A 21,840-nucleotide genomic window follows, 5' to 3' on the forward strand; every position below is an offset into this window, starting at 1 on the left:
ATGAAAATTACATCATGTTGACATAATGTGATTAAAACTTACAATCTCTTCAGCATTTTAGGGAACATATTGTGAAAAATCTAGGCCAAAAAGCTTTTCTAGGGAAGGAATCCACTTTATATATTCTGTGCATCTAGGTTAGTCCAGATTACTTTTCAACATGACTTGGCAAAGTGTGTGTGTGTTTTCCTGAGCAGAAGTAATTTCTCATGGGAAGCTAGATCTCCAGCTTGTTTTTTTCCCAGTACCAGCTACACCCAGACTAGAGTAAGTGCTTTCTACTTCAGAATTTAAAAGCTAATCCAAGATGATGCTAAAGATGGCAGTACATTTCCTAAAATTATATTATTTGTTACAGTAGGTTCCTGAACAGTAACAACAACAAAAAAGTATGCAAAGCGAAGAATACAGAATGGGAAAAATTACATTCAAGCACACACTAGATTCAGGAAAATAGCTTGCAGAAGTGGAAATGTTAGGCGAAAAGTGGAAAGTGGGTAGATTAAGAAAAATATATTTTAAAAAATACATATTCCATGATGACATTTTGAAAACAATTGCATAGATGTGAAAACTGGGACAAAGCATTTTATGGTTGGAAAATAAGACATAGAATGAAAATAAACCTGATTCTTCTTCTGACAGAATAATTCCAAATCAGCACCCTTTTTCTAAGACTGTGAACATGTTATTACAAGGCTTATAATGAATGTGCTAACCTGGCCCCCTTGATATGGGTGTGTTCTGCACCACCTTCAAATGAAAACGTTGCTTGCCTCTAGCAGCTGTAATCCTCAGTTCAGATTCTTGCACAAGTGTGAAATTTGTGAAGCCAGTAGGTGGTTTGGAACCAGTCACTCTCATAGCTTAACTGTTGCAAGATGTATGTATGTATGTATTTATAGACACACACACACACATAAAAGTTTTTAAAAACTTTTAGACAGTCTTTCAGGCTACAAACCTCTTGGTGGCTTCCAGCATAAAGCAACTAAAACTCACACTAGGATTGTGTTTTTTTTAAAAAAGAGTAAAACAAACATCCCACCCCAAAACATTAACAGACAACCCCATTAAAACACAACCTCATGGAAGGCCATAAAATCAGTTCTCTGGAAATAATTCAGAAAAGGACATTCTAAGTGTATGGGAGTGCCAACATAGTGCTTCTCTGCAGTTCTTTAAAGCAGCCACATCTTTTTCCAGAGTTATGTAGCTGCCACATACATACAAAAACAAATATATCCATATCCATATTCATATTCATATATATATAGAGAGAGTCCTCGCTTAATGACCACAATTGAGACTGGACTTTTGGTTGCTAAGCGAAGTGGCCATTAAGCGAATCCAACCCAATTTTATAACCTTTTTTGTGGTGGTCATTAAGCAAATCACCGCAGTTGTTAAGCGAACCATGTGGTTGTTAAGTGAATCACATGGTTCCCCATTGATTTTGCTTGTCAGAAGGCAGCTGGGAAGGGCAAAAATGGCGATCACATGACCACAGGATGCTGTGACAGTCATAAATGCCAACTGGTTGCCAAGCACCCAAATCATGATCATGTGACTGTGGGGAAGCTGCAATGGTCGTAAGTGTGAGCACCGGTTGTAAGTTGGTTTTTTCAGCACTGTTGTAAGTCTGAACCATCACTAAACAAATGGTCATTAAGTGAGGATTACACACACACACACACAAACACACACACACATATTTATGAAGGCCGGGAGAGTGGGGGTTTGCCTCACTGCTGGGGGAAGAGTGTTCCATAGGGCGGGGGCAACAGCAAAGAAGGCTACCTCTTCCTGGGCCCCACAAAATGACATTCTTTTATGGACAGGGTCTGTAACATGCCTTCTCTGCCTGACCTGGTGGGATGGGTCAATGTAATGGGGATGAGATAGTCCCTCAGGTAACCTGAACCCATGCCATGTAGGGCATTAAAAATAATAACCAACACCTTAAATTGGACCCAGAAGCAAACTGGCACCTAACTGCAGCTCCCACAGCAAAGGTGTTACATGTACCATCCTTGGGGCACCCAAGATTGCTCGTGTGGCCACATTTTCAACCAGTTGCAGCTTCCATATACTCTTCAGGGCTAGCCCCATGTAGTCTGCATTGCAATAGTCTTTACGGAAGATAACTAGGGCATGAGTGACTGACCAGAGGGCCTCCCAATCCAGAAAGGGTGTAACTGGTGCACAACAAAAAATTGAGCAAAGGCCCTCCTGGCCACGACTGCCACCTGCTTTTTGAGCAGGAGCCGTGAGTCCAGGAGTACCCCCAGGTTCCGCACCAGGTCTGTCTGGGGCAGTGCAACCCCATCCAGAACTAAAGATGTTAAGCTCCCAGTTACAGAGGAGACCCCAACCCACAGCCACTCCATCTTACCAGGGTTCAGCTGAAGCCTGTTGTTCCCCATCCAGACCCCCACAGCCCCCAGGCACCAAGAAAGGGTGGTCACAGCATCACTTACCTCACCTGGGATGGAGATGTATAATTGAGTATCATCCGCATATTGATGGTACCTCACCCCATAGCGATGGATGATCTCACCCAAGGTTTCATGTAGATGTTAAAATGAAGCAGAGAGAGCACCCAACCCTGTGGGACCCCACAAAGGAGGGGCCATGGGCTGGATCTCTCGCTCCCTGTCAACACCGATTGGGACCGACCCTGGAGGAAGGTGAACCAGCGCAAAGCCACACTGTCCACCCCCAACTCCCTTTCGATACCATGGTCAATGGTATCGAAAGCAGCTGAGAGGTCAAGAAGAGACAGGATGGATGCACTACCCCCATCCCGCTCCCGCCAGAGATCATCCATAAGTGCGACCAATGCTGTCCCATAACCCATATCCTATATTCTGGGCCTGAAGAGAGTCCAGATAATAATGAGGTACCCAATACCTCATCAAGGTAATACCTTGATGTCTGCTCTTCTTTCATTTTTCATTTTTCCATTATATTATAGATCCATTATATTTAATTTTGAAGAAAAGTCGAATAATTGTAGTGCTTGTAACATTAACATTTGAAACTGTAATTGCTATTGCTAGAATATCCGCTTTTTTCTTTTCTTCTCTCTTCTCTACATTTAACACTCTAAGGCACCTACATGACAGAATATTAAAAATCTAAGTATATTATATAAATATCATTGTATTGGAATAACGTATTGTACTCAACCCAAGGTGGGGATATACAGTATAGCTTTTTACTATCAGCATCCTGATGACACTTCACCCCAAACTTACAGACAGCCTTTCCCAGTGGCTTCATGCAGATATTGGAAAATAGCAGATGGGGCTGAGCCTTGGAGCACCTCATGCTGAATTGCTCAGGGGCTCGCTGGTCATCCAGGTTGGGCAGGCGGAATGTATTTGGGTAGGACTGGGTAGGACTTTAGATAGTGACCAGCACCTTGAATTACACGCAGAAACATACCTGCAACCAATCCATGGTGAAACGTAGCAGTATTAAGACAGCTCAGTGAGCATCTGGGCTGCTGCATTTTGATCCAAGGAATTCTCTGGATTTTGCAGAATAATTTCTATTAAATTTATATAATATTTACCTAATATTTATGTTTATGTTTGTTTTTAATGGTTGTTTTAGACTTGTTTTTAACTGTTTGCTTTACTGTACGCTGCCCAGAGTTTGTGAGATGGGTGGCTTTATACATTTGATAGAGAGATAGATGATAGATGAGATAGAAAGATAGATGACAGATATAGATAGATAGATAGATAGATAGATAGATAGATAGATAGATAGATAGATAGATAGATATAGAGAGATGCTTTACCAACATTTTCAGCAGCAGGCCTTTATATGATTTTAATTAGCTGGGAAATGAACAACCATCCTAGCTTCCCAAATAAATTTTCCCCGTCCCAAGGACGCAGGCGATGACAGGAGAGCTATTTGGGAAAAGCAAAACTTTCAGGCACACACAGCCAAAGAAAAGATACCTGGTCCTTTTTTCTTAATCAGGCTCTTTGTGGCACTGCATTGCAATCCTCCTTTTCACTCCAATTGCCATTTTGAAGGCTAGCTGGTTGGGGGAAGACACATTTATTAACCACCAAGAAGCCAAGAAAAAAATAAAGAGCCCGTTTGGTGTAGTGGTTAAGGCACCAGGCTAGAGACTGGGAGACTGGGAGTTCTAGTCCCACCTCAGGCACAAAGCCAGCTGGGTGACCTTGGGCCAGTCCTTCTCTCTCAGCCCTAGGAAGGAGGCAATGGCAAACCACTTCCAAAATCCTTGCCAAGAAAACTGCAGGGACTTGTCCAGACAGTTTCCAAGAATCGGACACGATTAAATGGATTAAAAAAATAGTTTCTTTGTATGGGAGAAATGTAGTAGGTCAAAACTCTGATTTTGACACTTAGCTATACAGAGTATGTGAATGTTCTGTTATTTGTTGTACAATTATCTGTGCAACAGTTTGCATCCTCCTTGATGAAATATAGCAGATAATTTGTTCAGGTCACATTTAAATACAAAATTATCTGATTCAACACTTTCAAATCAATATGTGCCCTGAAACTCAGCTATGCTTACATATTTGCATGTTTTTGCATTTTGCAATGCAATTTGCCATTTTTCCCCCTTAAATCTTATTAGGGCCAAGTCTACAGAAAAGTGCATTTGTTCATAAAAATAATATTGAAAAATGCACAACGTTAGGGGAATTTGCAAAAATGTAGCATTAAGTAACATAGCAAACAGAAATGCATAGGTTTGGAGAAATCTGCATAACGATCAATACACTTCTAGTACAATTCAAAAACACACACAACAGCCTCAAACTCGTACAGGAATGGGACGCATTGAATTTATGAATGGAAATTTGAGAAGTGGAGAGTGTCATGTTCACTGTTTCAATGTACAGTATACATCGTAACATTTCACATGCCATGGCGTTGACACGTGTTTCTGTTTGGGAGGGGGCTGCTGTGAAACCTTGTACTAAGCTCTGTATCTGTGTTCATTACAATGGAATGTGTTTGGGTTATGTTCTCTGTTCAAGGACTTTTCCCGCAGACCATCAGCAGCTGTTAGGAGCACCTGGGATTGTGCACTGGGGAAGATTCTACGGGGGGAGGGATCTCATTTGCATCGAGGGTTTTTAGTTTGCATTTGGCACGCTTTTATCATTCTCAGCTTTCTCTGTGATCCTGCATACTATTCTTTAATAAATCAGATATCTTTGAATTCCTGCTCATGAGTCTGATAGTGTTTTAGAATAGGCAACCGTTACAGAGAGAAATCAAGACTGACAGATTCACACATCCATCTTCCTGGCTTTTGAAGCTTCTATTAAATCCCAAGGGAAGACATAAGGAAGGGACTGTTCTCATGAAGCTTCTGCAGGTCAGGAAGGAGAGCAGCCAGGGAGGCTACAAAGCTGTGGAAAATTATCCTGCTAAAAAACAAAAGTAACACCCTCATAACAGTAAAACAAGTTTAAAAAACACCATCAAAAGATCTAAAGCTCCAGGAGAATGAAGTAGACACACAGAAGCAAGGCATGTTTGGGAATCTTGGGAATGTTGGAGGAGATAATTCAGCACAGTATTATATGAAACGGATAGGGATAGATCTTGAAGAGCTTCCATATGGAAAAATTATCTCCTGTAGCTAGAACTAGTGGTCCAGACTGGCAATCAATAAAATACCATTTTAGCATAATCTAGTAGGGTTTGAGATTTGATTCCAAAAAAGTGCTTTGGAGCACCCAGAAATGCAAACTTAGCACTTGTCTGCAACTCTTTAAAGCAGCTGTGTCTTTTCCTGGGATCAGGAAACATTACAGTTCCGAGCAAGGCGACATTCCAGGGTTGTCAGGGATTGGATTCCTTTGGACTTGTTTGTTGGGTTTATATTTCCCTCAGGCTCTGGAGCAGGTTGAGTCCCTGCTGGATGGGTTCTCTTTGGTTATGTGTTGTTTTTGGAGCTATTCATGATTCTTTTTTTGTGTGTGTTTTGTGGTTTTTACTTCTAACTATAAGCTGCCCAGAGTCACTGGGAGTTGGCCTATAAATTATATGTATGTATGTATGTATGTATGAATAAATAAATAAATAAATAAATAAATAAATAAATAAATAATTCTAGGCTGTCCAACTCCAATGATTCTGGGTAAATGAACAAGCACTGGAGATTTAAGATTTAAGAGCTAGCTCAGGAGATTTTGTTGCTTGAGGCAAGGTGCCCAATAGCATACCTTTTCTATTCCACATACAGTACATGATCCAATTGGTGCAGTAGCTCAATCGTACTTTAATACTGCCAACACTATAAAGGTCCTCCAACTCAGCTGAGAGTTGCTGGCTGTTTTTAGGGGGTGCAGGACAGGCTCGCTGATACAGACCCCTCTGAATTACAAAGGAAGGTATTTGTGGTCACATTTATTTTATTTATTTATCAAATTTGTCACCACCCATCTCCTCCGAACGGAGGGACTCTGGGTGGTTTACAGCATAAAGCAATAACTACACAATAAAATTCCAACGTAAAATATAGACTAAAACAATTTTAAAAACTACCAAATATAATAAAATCCAGATGGCTGTGGTCTCATTCAATCTTTGCGTAGGAGGGGCACTTCAAGGCACTAGCCAACCCCAAGTATGATTATTCTCCTCCTTGCCCCAAGCCCGATGGCAGAGCCAGGTCTTCAATTCCCTCTGGAAGGCTAGGAGCGATGGGAATAATCTCACCTCTGGGTGCAAGATGTTCCAAAGGGCGGGCGCCACTGCAGTGAAGGCCCTCCTGGACCCCGCCAGATGGAATTCTCTTGCAGACGGGGCCCGCAGCATGCCCTCTCTGCACGATCGGGTGGGACGGGCTGATGAAGTGGGGAAGAGGCGGTCCCTCAGGTAACCCAGGCCCATGCCATGTAGGGCTTTAAAGGTGATAACCAACACCTTGAATTGGACCCAGAAGCAAACTGGTATCCAGTGCAGCTCGCAAAGCAAAGGTGTTATATGCTCCCTTCTAGGGGCACCAAAAATAGCCCGTGTGGCTGCATTCTGGACCAGCTGAAACTTCCGGATACTCTTCAAGGGTAGCCCCATGTAGAGCACATTGCAATAGTCTATATGGGAGATAACAAGGGCATGAATTGCCCCTGTTGCCTTCCAGCATCTGCTACTTAAGGCAGTTTTCTCATTCTACCTAATGATAGAGGTTACCTGGGGAGCAAGCATCTAGCCCTCATCACAGATCTGCAACCCCTAGTCAAACATCCTGCACCATAAGTTCCCTTTGAAGCCATTAGTGGACAGCTAGGACCACTGAATGGAGCAGAGCTTACCACAGTGAAAGATGCACACAGAAAAAGAATATTATTTAAAATAGCATTAATGAGCATGTTAGAGAAATATAGGTTATTGATCTTACACACTTAGCTCACTCAAGCATAAAGAATTACACACTTAGACAAAGTAGGTTCAGAAATAAGTAAAAAGAGTCCTACTGATTTATTTGGTCCAGTTACATCCATTCAGAAAAAAAAAAAAGATTCTTGTTCTTCTTTCTTTTCTCTAAACTGAATTGACCCTCAGCCCTCATTGCTGCTGAAGGCTGCTTGGAGAAAGGGGGAACCTCCTGACTCTAGGGCCAAGCATGGCCCCCAGAGATGGAAGGAGCTGCTAAAGCATGCTTCTTCCCTGATGGTAGAAGAACTGAGGAATGTGGGAGGGACAACAAACAGCTTCCTCCAGAAGCACATAGAGAATTTGCATCCTAGAATGAACTCATCCACATGCTAATGAGGCATGCTGATTTGCTGGGACCTCCAACACCCTTTAGCTCTACAACTCTTTCTACCCCATCTCTTCCAAACTGTAGACACACACAACAACATGCTTGCTTGTTCTCTTCTCCAGCTCTGGCTCTGATTGCTAATGGTACCATTCAGGAGGGCTCTTTAAGCATCAAGAGGTGATCTCCAAATGCTTTGGTACCTGCAGTCAATCTTTTTGCTTTATTAAAAAAAAGAGGGGTGAGAAGATAAAACTCCCTCAAGTCAAGCTGACATCTATCCAGTGTTACAAAAGTGGTTTGTCACTGACTTTTTCTGGGATGATCTTTTTCAGTCTGCAAGAAGCTGTTGACAGAACATTAGATCTGATTATAGCTAAATAATAAATTGTATCTCATTTGCATCAAGACACTATTACTGTCAAAGAGACTGCCATCATCACTAACAAGAAAACTTGTCCACCATTTTGTGCTGTTTGGGGTGGTCTTAAAAAAAAGTATCACCTACTTATCGATTTAGGATTTTTTCCCATGAATCAATAAGGCTATTATTGTTTATTGTGGTGGTAGGTGTATTATAAATGCTATAGCTTGAGAAAAACGACTTAGAGAGAATCTATCTTTCAGTGTCCATTCTGAAGCATTGGAATCTATATGGGGATCTGGCCTAACTCATTGCCCTTCTGTGTTGTTCATCTTATATCTAAAAATATAATATGCTTCTTTGAAGTTAAAAGTCCTTTCCCCCTCTAGCTTGTTTTTTCCTTTTTTTTTGCTGAAGAACTGCATGCCCATCCATTTCCTTCACTCTCGTATTCCATTGAAGGCAGCTTAGATGTACTTTGCTTTGGCATTCTGCTCTGAGTATGCTGTATTCTTGTAAATCAGTCGTCTCCAAGATGTTGCCCTCTTCAGAAGTGTTAAACAACCAACTCCTAGTTGAAATTTATAAGAATTGCAGTCCAACACATTTGGAGGGCACCAGTTTGCGGAAGGCCATTAACTTCAGCTAAGGAAATAGATAATGTTACAAATATTCACATTACAAGCAAGTTAACGAATGTTTATTTGCTGCTCAAGGAAGATGGCAACAAAGAGTATACAGGGCTTCTCAGTTCCTACTTTGTCTCTGTCTTCTCCAATAACAGGATATGTGTTCCACCAGAGAGCTGTGAAGAGCAAGATGAAACGGTAGGATTGAAGCCTGAGGCTGACAGAAACATCAGTGGAACACCCATTTACTTTTAAGGATCAGAGCCAGGTGAATGGCAAGCTAGGGTATTGAATGTGGCCAGAAGGATGCTGGACATTTTAGTTTTTTAGAAGTTTGCTTTGAATACCTCCACCCTCTAGAAGACTCACCTTTTGTCTGCCTTTTCTGTTTGCTCTGCTTGCTGCTTCTACTCAATATCCGGATGTAAAAATTCAGATCGCCACCATATGGCAGGAAAGAGATAGAACCACTGATGCCATCTAATGGTCACCTGAATTTGTGGAGCTCAGGTATAGTAGCCCTATGTCAAGACTTAGAAGCATAAGAGGACACTCAGGTGCAACACTGACTTGGCTGATCTTGAAGTACAGTCTATGTTGTGGTGAAGCAGAATAGTCTAGGCAGGAATAGAGCAGGTGAGAGAAACAAGTGAGTCCTGAAGCCTTTCTTCTTTCTCTTAGCAGCTGCCAATGCAAATTTTTAAAGTTTACTGCCAGACAGCTAATACTGCCATGACTTGCTAGTAAAAAAGCAAAAAATCCCACATGTATATTGGGTGGTGAGCGGGGAGAGAAAACAGAGAAAATAGTATAGATGTGTAAGAGATATGTGTGTGTCAAAGTATACATTGAATATGACTTTATTTTCATGGGTTGTTTTTTCTAAAGGAGTATTTATGTATAAAAAAAATAAGTCACTCCTCATCACTACCCTCCTTTCTTTCATCCTGTACTTCTTTCTTAGGGTATTTTAATGGCCACCCAAGTATTGAACCACTTGTTGACATTATCTTTGAGAAAACCTGGGAAACTGTTGCAGTCCCAGATGACTGGTGGAAGGGAAAAATGGCCCTGATCTAGGGAACTCCAAGCCATTCCACTCCAGACCAATCAAATAGATTGATCTGTAATGACTTTGAAAACAGTGTGGTAATTTTACTCCAAATCAGTGTGGATTTGTCAAGAACATGTCTTTTCACATTAGCTTTATCTTATTTTTGGACTGGGTACTTTCATTAGCAGTATATTGCTGAAATACCCCATGACATTCTGATGAACATGTTATGTATGGACTGGATGGTACAACAATTCTCCATCTCCATCTCCCTATCATCTATCGTCTCTCTCTACCTCTCTATCTATCATCTATATCTCCAGCTCAAAAATTGTAGTTAAAGCAGTTCCTCACCAAATAGGAGTGAGGTATGATTGGGTGCAAGAAAGTTAATGCTCTGATCCCATGGAGTCTTCCCCCACAAGTCTTCCTTTCCCTCTGCTTCTTTTGTTCTGTGTGGCAGGTGAAAGAAGGGATAAATGGTTAAATGTATCCACAATCCATAAGACCAGAAGGGGTAGGTGTCTACAGCAGCCTCAGGTCAGCCAATAGAGCAGGGCAGGCCCCTCAGCTTAGCTTGGTATGTTGTACTTCAGTTGACCAGATGGTATGGCATGTGTCAGAAGAAGCTGGAAGATACTACTTTACAACTGGGTCAGGGCAAGCCAAGTCCAGGCTGTTATCTTGGTGGATCAGGGGACAGCTGAACCCAACAACATTCATCCAGGTTCTCTATATCCATCTGCTGGGTCATCTCCAGTCCTTGGTAGCAGGTTGTGTGGAAGACCAAGGGGACATACTCAGCCATGGGGCTCACTAGGTAATCTTGCTATTTCTAAGCCAAGACCATTTCACAGGATGGCCATGAGGATGCAATAGGGGAGAGAGAGAGAGAGAGAGAGAGAGAGAGAGAGAGAGAGAGAGAGAGAGAGAGCGCGCGCGCGCCAGGCACACATTTTAAACTCCTAGAACAAAGTGGAGTGGGGGGAAATTTTGGTGACCAAGCACCATATTCAGTGGATAGGGCCTCATTACATATATGAGCAGGATAGACTTGGAGAGAACTGGAGGAAGTTCTTTGCTGTGGAACAGTGAAATGGCTGGATTAGAGCTTAAGTCCTTTTTTCTCATGTATTTGCAGTTTTGCCCACCCCTGTCCTAGTGGGATATGAATATAATAAATAAAAACTTTAAAATAATTTATATATTTTCTCTATGGACATAGTTTCTTGCTGACAGCATATACCAGCTAAAGGAGATTATAAATGGAAAATTGGTGGGTCTTTAGGTACCACTGGATCACAGCACCAACTAACCTTGACCAGTCCAACAACAGCTGAAGGAGCTCCAGTATTCCAGTCTTATCACTGTAAATTCTCATACGAGCCATTTGGCCTCTGTAATGTCTCTAACGTATTTAGGATGGCTGGTGGAGAAATATCTTGCTTTTGAAAATGTATTATTTTATCTCACATATAAAATCACAGTATGAAAAAGTAAAAAAGAAAAAAAAAAGAAAATCATCTTATAAAGCCACCATAAAATCAGCGAAGCTTTCACTGCAGTCATAAAATTCATCCAGTGCATATGTCAAAGAAAAAAGAAAGGAAAGAAAACTCAGACCCTTTTGCTCTGTTTTCCTAAAGACAAGAAGAGAAAGCAAATCAGGCAGAAGAATTTGGTGGCCGGGATGCTGTGGCAGGAAAGGTCCTTACAGGAGCAAAAATTCCCCCCAGGCCTTGGGGCCTGAAGAGGTTGCATACATTTATAAATGTCACCTTCTTCTTACCAGCCATTTGCAATAAAATAAAAAAGTATTAAAACTTATCATAAAACCAGAGGGGTCAGAGTCAGAGCAGCTCCATAGCTCAGTGATAGAGCTCCAGGATTCCATCTCTACCATCTTCAGGTAGGGCTGAGAAAGGTCTCTGCTGAAGAACCTGATGTATTAAACCTAACATGGGAACACAACATCACAGTCCACAAAACCCCAGTCCGAGGTGTCTGCAGAGTGTGGTCAAAGGAGTCAAGATGGAAGCCGTGACAGTGCAATCAAAGTGCTCCCTGTAATGTACATAAGAACAAGCAGAGCTTTGATCACCCTGCCTGGTTACTATCTGGACTTTGCAGTTCTGGGGTTTTGATACCGCTTCATGAAGCAACGCCACAACCTCCTCACTTTGTTGTCATTTCTCCTGGCTCCCCTTTGGAGGCTGTGCAGCTTTTTGTGGCAGACTTTGCACAATGGGAAAAGGCTGGGAGGGGCTCCCAAGCAGATGGAGGCGAAGCCGCAGCACTGCTGCCCAAGAGCGCTCAGTGCCACACAGGTGGCTTCATAGGGGTGAATTGAGTGGCCTCCTCAGTTCACTCAAACAAATTATATCGTCTCTGTGGTGTGAATTGCTTTGTTGGGGCACATCTAAGTTGCCTCATTCAGGCCTAGTGTAGTTAACCATGAGCAAAGTCAGGGGAGGGGAGGAATCAATTTCATCTGGCCGGGTCCAGGAAGCGGGCCTTCTCTGCAGCAGCCCCCGCCCTTTGGAACATCTTGACCCCGGAGGCGAGGCAGGCCCCTTCACTCCCAACCTTCTGGAAGGCCCTGAAGACTTGGTTCTGCTGCCTTGCTTGGGTAGCCATTCTTGGGGGTGGCTCGCGCCTTAGAACCCCTCCCACCAGATTGGAATCTTTAGAGCCACTTGGATTTTATATTTATTTATATTGCATTTTATATTTGTAACTTGTTTTTATTTTTATGGGATTTTAACGTGTAATGTTATTGTATTAATTTTATTGTAAACTGCCCAGAGTCCCTCTTTGGGGGAGACAGACGGTAACAAAATTTGAATAATCAGTCGATCAGCAGTGAGACAGAGCAGCAAAAAGAGACCAAACACACAGACACCCTCCAAGTAAACACAAGTGCACTTTTGGATTGCATGAAATCATGGGAAGTCATCGTTTGGTTTTCTTCTCTGTTGATCAACCCCCACCTTGACTACTGTGTTCAACCTGGGCACCACACTTGAAGGATTAAAGCAACCTGGAACAGGTTCAGAGACAGGCAGAAAGGATAACCAGGAGATGAGAAGCTGCTAACACCTAGGAAGAGGCCAAAGAGCTTGGGAAGGTTTAGCCTTGAGTGGGTTCAGGGGACCTGGAGGGCAGGGCTTAGAAGAATGGAATTAAGTTACAAGAACACACATTTCAACTGTTATTAAAGACCTTCTAATAGAGCGGGTCATGGGCTTGCCTTCATTGGATGCATTCAGCACAGGCTAGACAACCATTGGTCTTGGATACGTTAACATGATTCCTTATTTCTCCTTGGGGCGAGAGTTCCATAATTGGGATGTTGCTATCAAAAAGGCCCTATCCCACACACCCCAAAAGCTAAAATCCTTAGGTGGTACAACATATTCAATGTATCTAGTGGTGCTGCAAATTATATGCAGGGTCCTATGAGAAGAGGCACTCTTTCAAATAGTTGGCCCTACGTTATTTTTGGGCTTTATGGGTCAAAACCATCACCTTGAATTGTTTCCAGTAACAGAACTGAAGCTTGGAAACTTAACCTACAATAAGCACTCTTCATAAAAATCCAAGCCACTGCTTTTAACACTGGCTATAGTTTCTTTAAGAGCCAGTTTGGTGTAGTGGTTAAGGCATCAGGCTAGAAACTGGGAGACCGTGAGTTCTAGTCCCACCTTAGGCACAAAACCAGCTGGGTGAACTTGGGCCAGTCCTTCTCTCTCAGTCCTAGGAAGGAGGCAATGGCAAACCACTTCTGAAAAACCTTGCCAAGAAAATTGCAGGGGCTTGTCCAGACAGTTTCCAAGAATCGGACACGATTAAACGGACTTAAAAAAAATAGTTTCTTTGTATGGGAGAAATGTAGTAGGTCTGGAATATAATAAACTTAATCATCTGTGTAGATCTATAAGATGTGGAACAGAACTTACATTAGGTTGTAGCCAATGGTTGTCTTTATGCTAGCAGAAAGCACTTCTGCTTTGCTGGGTGAAGCAACAACCCCTCCCTTACATTTCACTCACTGCCCTGCAACTCCTGAAAAGCTGTTTGATATTGGGGGATCTTAGTTAGCATCCTTCAGGACAGTATCGAAAATGGCACAATCCAAATGTGTCATTACATGAACTGATGCTAGATAAGCCAAGGAGGTCTCTCAGTTTTGATTGTAACTTTCCGTAGTAGCTCCCAAGGTTCCATTAAGATTCTGGAATATCTGAAAGTATTCCTTAATATGCTTTCTAGATATTTTGATCTTCATCCAATGTGCCCACTCATTGTTCTTGCTGTTATTTTTAATTACTATTATTGTTGTTGTTGTCAATTAATAATGCATACATATATTGTATTTCTCTAAGAACTATGCAGAGCATTTATGGGTCTCTGCTTCCCCTTCTTTTTATTTTGACTTTTAGGTAGGCTAATTGACAGAACGCGGTAGCGCTGCGGGTTAAACCGCTGAGCTGTCGATCGGAAGGTCGGCGGTTCGAAACCGCGCGGCGGGGTGAGCTCCCGTTGCTCGTCCCAGCTCCTGCTCACCTAGCAGTTCGAAAACATGCAAATGTGAGTAGATCAATAGGTACCGCTTCGGCGGGAAGGTAACGGCGTTCCGTGTCGTCATGCTGGCCACATGACCCGGAAGTGTCTATGACAACGCCGGCTCCAAGGCTTAGAAATGGAGATGAGCACCGCCCCCTAGAGTCGGACACAACTGGACTTTACGTCAAGGGAAACCTTTACCTTTACTAATTGACAGAAAGATGACTGACTCAAGGTTGAACTTTAGGTTGGAGCTGGGATGTACACCTGGGCCTCCTTGATCTACAACTGAGATGCCAATCACACTACACTAGGCTGTTGCACACTACTGTATTCTTTATGATCTCTCTACTTTGGTAAGAATATTTCAGAGAAAAAGGGCAAGGTCCAATGTTTTTTGAAGGGTAGTGATTGCTCCCCCACAGTACATCCTTCTACAGGCAGAGATGAAAAGATGGTGGGATGCCCGACAGCACCAGCCATTGGAATAAAAACCCTACAGTAGAAGGGCTTCATCAACTCTATCAAACATCCTCCATTAGGTTCCGTGGTGGTTAGAACATGAAGTCCAGCAGGCTTTGTCCTCACTTAGGCCATCCTGAACGGCAATGGCCTGTCATTTCACCCTCTTCTGCATTAAGTTTGCTGTGCCTCCTCTTCTTTTTTTTTAAAAGGTAGGGAGGGGAAAGGGAAAGATTGAAATTGTCTTCTGAGGGTCTCCAGCTGGGCTCAATTTCTCTGCTAGGTTTTTGGGTTTGTTTGGGTTTATCTGTTTTTACAACCACCCATATCAATTTGTCATGTTTTTTCTTTCCCTAATGATTTAATCTTCTTGTTTTGGGGTTTTTTCTTCACTCAGTGAATTGCTTAAAAGAGAGGATGAGAAGCTGCAAAAATTAACAACAATCTATCATTTCTGTCAAATCTTAGAAACAAACAAGCTTAAGAAAAAGCCGGCTCTTTGTCTTTCTTCTCCTATAGTCTCTTCCAGTGAAAATCACGGAAAGTCTTTCTTGTTACAAAAGCAGGTAGAACATTTTCAGACAAGAGAATGATTTTAAGTTGGCAGTGTCCCTTTAATATTTCATTTTTATTTCCTGTTGTAAATGACAAATTGTTCTGAATTTTATATCACATCCCTCTAGGCAAACTGGTCATGGGATATATGTTTTGTCTTTTTGTCCTCTTTCCCCCCGCCTTTTCTTTTTGGGTTTTCTTGGGAAAAAAGCCATAAAACAGTATAATAAAAAAATTTTAAATTCTCAAACAGATACTCTACTAATGAGCACCTTTGAGATGCCAATAAAAACAGGCAAGAGAAGAGAGGATATGCAGAAAAGGACCCAAGGTTATGCATTATTTGTCTTAGCAGAAACAAATCAAACAGCATTCAGCCAAGGTTCTCTGCTGACAAGGACTGCTGGGTTCTACAACCCATTTAAAATGATACATACAAAAGAAACGTTCATGCATTCCCTTGCTTTCACATTCTGCTCGGCTCCTGCTAATCAGGGGAAGGGACAGCATCTGATGCAGAGAACAATTCTCTGCTTTAGGGATAGGCAATCCAGTGCTCCCAGATGTTTTGGACTATCATTCCCATATTCCCAGCCTGCAGGGATGATTAAGGCAGTTACAGTCCCAAGAATTGGGAGAATGACCTAATCTGTTAATTGGTCAAGCCTATTCAAACAAGGATCTTCATGTGTTGGAGAAGATAGGAATCCTTTCCAGCACTGCACCTTTAATGTTCCAAATGATGTAGTTGACTGACAGCTGACAATCCTTTGCCTGATTACCTTTCCTTGACTGGTGCTCTTTACTAACTGCAACATTTCACAGGCAGGGATGTATGCAAATTCATGCATAAGATAGGCCCCAACTCCTTAAAAAAAAATCTGGACTATGCCCTTTTTGATGTCCTCTCTCTTATGAAAGCTCCTCTTTTTATTTAACTTCTTATTGCACCCTGTCTTCTGAGAGTTCAGAATGGCTTATACAGGGTCTCTCCTTACTTTTCCCCACAACAATAACCTTCTAATGTAGACTGGGCTGAAAGAGAGTGACTCATCCAAAATCACCACTGAGCTCCAGTCCAAGTTCAACACTTCAGTCATTATCCATACTGGCACCACTTCTTTATGTGGCTGGCATAGAGCATAAGAACCACTACTTATTATGGGAACAGGAGAGGAATCAGCAACAAGGAAGCGTCCATAAACTGAGCCCTTTGCCTGGAAGATGGAGCCTTGACATCTGCCCAAACAAGACAACCAAGGTGCAGACTCATTGCTTCCTCTGTGTGGTCTAGGGAATGGAGCATGCTCATTTCCACCCCTCCAAAGATTTATGCCAGTTCTCTTGGCTGAGTTTAAGAGCCAGCTCTTCTTGTCTGCTTCTCCATTCATGGAGAGACAGTGGACAAAACACGGTTAGGGTTAGGGTTAGTGGACTTGGATATATCATCCGCATCCACCAAATGGTTTCCTTCATGGTGCAAAACAGAAAAGGGATCTCTTCTCTATCCTGCTGCCATTATGTACACAAGAGGATTAAAGCTGGAATAACCAAAGGCCATTCCTGTTGGGACTGTTCATGATAACTGCTCATAGTATTCTTTCCTCTGGAAAGTTCTGTATTTTCAAAAATCTATATCTTCTACATATAAATATATGAGACATATGAGATATGTAGATCCCTGCCTGTTGTCCATGTCCCCCTCTCCCTGCTTTTGCCTACATTTTGTCCTATTTTGCCAGTTAATTGTTTCTGAAGTTTACTGATGTTTAATTTAAAAAAACACACACACACATTGAAACTACACTTTTGCTGGCTGAACTGGGTGGCGTGTGTGTTTGCTCTAATCTGATTATAGAGATTGACTGGGAATGTGCTGGGTGAAAACTAAACTGGAAACTACCCACAGTAATTTTCCAACAGTTGTCACCATGGAAGTAATAACATGATATTTCACACTCCAGTTTCTGCCAGTAAAAAACCAAAACCAAAACCAAAACCAAAACCAAGGATGCTCTATTGAGAATGACATCATGACTCTCTTCTCAGTGATCTTTTCCAAAACATTACAAACTGTGGTGGTTCAGCCCTGTAGTGAAAAATCAGCAGAATGCACCCTAGAACAATATAACTCATACCCTTTGGAGAAATGTCTTTTTAACGTCTTGAACAAAATGTAGTTGAGGTCCTCGTCCTGAGGCAGAAGAGAAGGTACCAACCAAGGTTTCATACTGTAGAAAGGGCGGTCCCTATAAGGTGCTTCTTCAGTCGATCTTCCATTCAAGATGAACTGGAACCCCGTAGAACTGTCTCTGCAGGATCCCCTTTGTTTGATGGTAATGGCATTGGCTACCAGTTACCTTGCTGTTCAGTTCATTCCAAACTGGTATGGACTTGGAGGCTGTGCATCTTATTCTGCAGCAAACTGTTGGAAGGCATTGTCTGCTGAAAGTGGACACTCTGGTCCATCTCCAGGTTAAAGATGAAGAACTCTAAAAAGGAAGAGCAAGCATTCATCTCACTAATGCATGTAAATAAGCAGGGCTAGCCTAATGGATTGGCTGGGACTGCTGAGCCCAGGTAAGTCACTTCTGAGTCTTCGTGACTTCATGGACCAGCCCATGCCAGAGCTTCCTGTCGGTCATCCAGGTTAGGGGACTGACTATTAATCCCTTGGTTCTTTGGCTGATTTTCTTCTTGCAGTGGTTTGCTGTATGCCTGCCTTTTCTTGCATATCCCTCCTTTATTCAAGGAGCTCAAGAAGACATTCATAGTATTTCTTTCTTTCTCCAAGTTTAGACTGAGAAATAATGATTAACCCAGCACATATTCATGGGTAAGAATCTAGATCTCCTTAGTCCCAATGCACTAACAGTTTGGTGCCACTATTTCCTACTGGCCCTTAGATAATCATATTTGATGTCCATCTACCCGAATCTCTCTTAACTCCACATAGCAGAGTGATGGCTGAATTTTTTTTTAAATATAAGAAATAACCACTGAAGGTATCTGTCGATCTATCTTTACTACCACTAATGGTTTAAAAATGTTGCCTTCAGTATATTCAAATAGGATCTCCATAACCATTAGCTCAGCTGTTAAGATGTAATGGACTGTTTATGGATATTCCAATTGCTTACAAGTTTGAAAATTTGTCAGTACATGGAGACAAATAAGGCTGTGTGGGTTAACAGGAAAGGATTCAGCAGTGAAGGGAGAAAGCAATGTTACTGGAACGGCACTGTTAGATGGGATAAAGAAAGCACAAGGAGGAATTACAAAGCTCAAACAACATTTGTGAGGGGCTGGTTACAAACTATATTTTGTAGTTAATGCATATGACTGGGTTTCTTCTACCATGTCAACAATCAAGTCGCTTAAAAAAGAAAGAAAATCATACTTAAGTTACATTTTCCTACTCTTATTTCTCTGAATGTTTACTCCATTCAGCTCAGAAGATTCTTTCTCTCTCTAATTATATTCCACCCTCCCAAAAGAAAAAGTCAAGAAGCTTTCTGGAGTTGCTCCTGGTTCAGGTTTCCGGCTCTAACTGGATTAACCAAAAGCCGTTCCAAACTGCTACCTTGTGACTGTCTCTTCACTGCTATGCTCGGAATTCCCCCTGAGATGGTCATCGCTCCCTCTATCTGGCCAATGAGAATGTTCAAATACTGGCCACCAGCCAGTGCTTCACCCCTGCTTTTATTTTCCCTTGACACATTTGCTTTTCACAAGAAGGAAAAAGGAACACTCTACCCCCAAAATCCATTGTCCACAGAGCTGTGGAAGTGGTAAAGCCACCCCTCGAAGAAGCACGGGGGTGGGGAGATAATTGCAAAAGCCATAAGGGCTCATCTTATCAAGACCTGCACAAACCCCATAGGATACATATGTATCCTATATATATGTATCCCATAGGATACATATGTATCCCATAGGATACATATAGAAGAAGCCTAACTGCACTGCATGACTTAACGACTGAACAACAACAACTGCGCTGCACATCAGGTCTTCCATGGCAGCCTGTATAGAGATATTATTTCTCTGAATTCTGTGAGGCTCAGAGAGAACAACTGATTCTAAGAAACCAAAAGGATCAATAATATAGTATGAGTGAAACAATACCAAAGCCAGAATTAACAGTTAAGTATTGGCAATGGTATATTATCCAATATCTCAGTTATCTATTCATGGATAATCAAGTACACTTAATAATAGTTTACCTGTGATGAAAAATGGCTGATTAATGCTTGTGCCTAGAAAATTCAGTTTTAGCCCTGCAAGCTGTGAATAAAAGAGGCAGGATTTCATTAACGTAGTCATGGATATACTGAATCCATTTTAAATGCAGAACAGAAGGGATAAATCATCTCAGAGCTGGCTTAGCACTGGCAGTGTGGCAGAGAATATGCCTGAATCTGTTTTCTCTGTATTAAGATTATGATTAAATAATAAATAGTGAGATGTGTGACTTACTGTCATAATACAGCAGACTTCTCTAAACTGGTGCCATCATGATGTGCTGGGAGACTGATACTATGTGCTTATCATGCTCATATTATATTACATGCAAAATCCATGTGGTATCAGCTATGGGTTTTTTGGATTTTTTTTCTTCTCTCAAATAATTTCTTTCTGAAATTTAATGAAACAGAAGTGACATTCACAGGAACCAGATCTGATCCAAATATACCTGCATCAGGACTGGCTTGGCTTTATGAAGTTAATAGCTCCTCTTGGTCTTGTTGAGAAAGCTATTAAGGTAGTTCTCCTTTCTGGCCATCTTGTTTCCTCTCAGGCTAGAAAGGATGTTCAGATCAGAGGCCCGCTCCCCACCACTGAGTGGAAGTGCTAGCTTGGCCCAGGGCAATGCTGTTCCCATTACCAATCCTTATCCTGCCTCTGTGGTGTCTGTCTGAGCTACTGTCGAACGGTGCTGTGTTAATCTGTGAGCATGCCACCTATTATAGGCTGAGTGGTTTTCTCCTCTGGCTCTCTGCCCTTCCCCTTCAGCATGTCACCAGCCAGTGGGGAAAACTTCCACCAATCAGGGCACTGTAGCAAGAGTGGAGAATGTCTGAGTTCTTCTCTAGGTTGATTTAGATGCCCCACTCCCATCCCATTCCCATTTTGGCATCTCCCAAGTTAAAAAATACGAAATAAAGAAACTTATGGGAAATATATAGCCCAGAATAGAAGTATGATGCTGATACTTCACCTTCTCAGGCACTGGACAGCAGGCCCATACTTGTGTACAGACAGCCATCCAACCTGAAGCAGATTCTCACAAGAAACAACAAGACCTCAATGCTCATATTGGAACCAGACTGTGCAACAAACCCAGATGTCTGTTTTGCCCCTACATCTACACCAATGGCACCATCATAAGCCTCAACAAGTACACACACAGGCTTTTCCTCTAATGTGATATATACCAGCATCTGCCAGCAATGCCCTTCTGGATTCTACCTAAGACAAATGGGACAAACTTTGTGCAAAAGGATTAATCGACACAAGTTTGACATCAGGACTCTAAACAAGGACAAAGTATTATCAGAGCATTTCAACCTCCCAGGACACTCTGTTGCAGACTTCAGAGTGACCATTTTAGAAAAATGAGACTTGAACAGCATGACTGAGCAATCAACTGCTGAACTCACATACATCAAAAACTTTCAGGCTATTTCAAAAGGTCTCAACAAACACAATGGGATTTTAACACATTACAATTGTTCATTGATACAGGACCTGTAATCTGTCTCGCATGTAACCTTCATTTGTGTACCCAACCTGTCTTCCTCACCCTTTCCCCCCATCCCAATTTAACTCTATATCAGCCTCTCCATGTCTCTGCAGCTCATGAAAACTTATGCCTTTTAATACAACATGTTTGTTGGAAAAGGTACTACCAGACCTCTCCTGTTTTGGTCCCAGGATGGAAGGAGGATCCCAGGACATCCCTCATTATTTTCTTGGTACTGCAGTAAGGAAAGCAGGGCTGATGAATCTGAAGATAAAGATGCATTTTAAATTAGCAGGTAAGCATGAATATACTTTCTCTTCTTCCCCACATAAAATAGTAAAACTCTGCTCTGCTATCCTGGACCTTATGGACGTTTGGAGAGCAGATGATGTCAAAAACAGAAAGGGTGTACAGTGACAGCTATGAAAGGAATTCAGGGAGCCCAGGGCTAATGCTGGGACAGAAATGGCTAGGGAAGTGACTAGCTGGTGATCAGAGGAGAAGGAGTGGGTCCATGCCTCTGACTACTCCCAAAGCACACTTCTGACCACACTCAAGTTAAGAATGGCAAAATGTGACAGATTTTACCTACTGCAAGCACATCTGTATTAGTACAGCTAATGATGACTTGAGGCTGACTCACTGCGCTTAAGGGTGATGTCATGGGGCTGCAGGAAAAAAAATGGT

Source organism: Candoia aspera, chromosome 2 (assembly GCF_035149785.1).
Source record: "Candoia aspera isolate rCanAsp1 chromosome 2, rCanAsp1.hap2, whole genome shotgun sequence".
NCBI lineage: Eukaryota > Metazoa > Chordata > Lepidosauria > Squamata > Boidae > Candoia > Candoia aspera.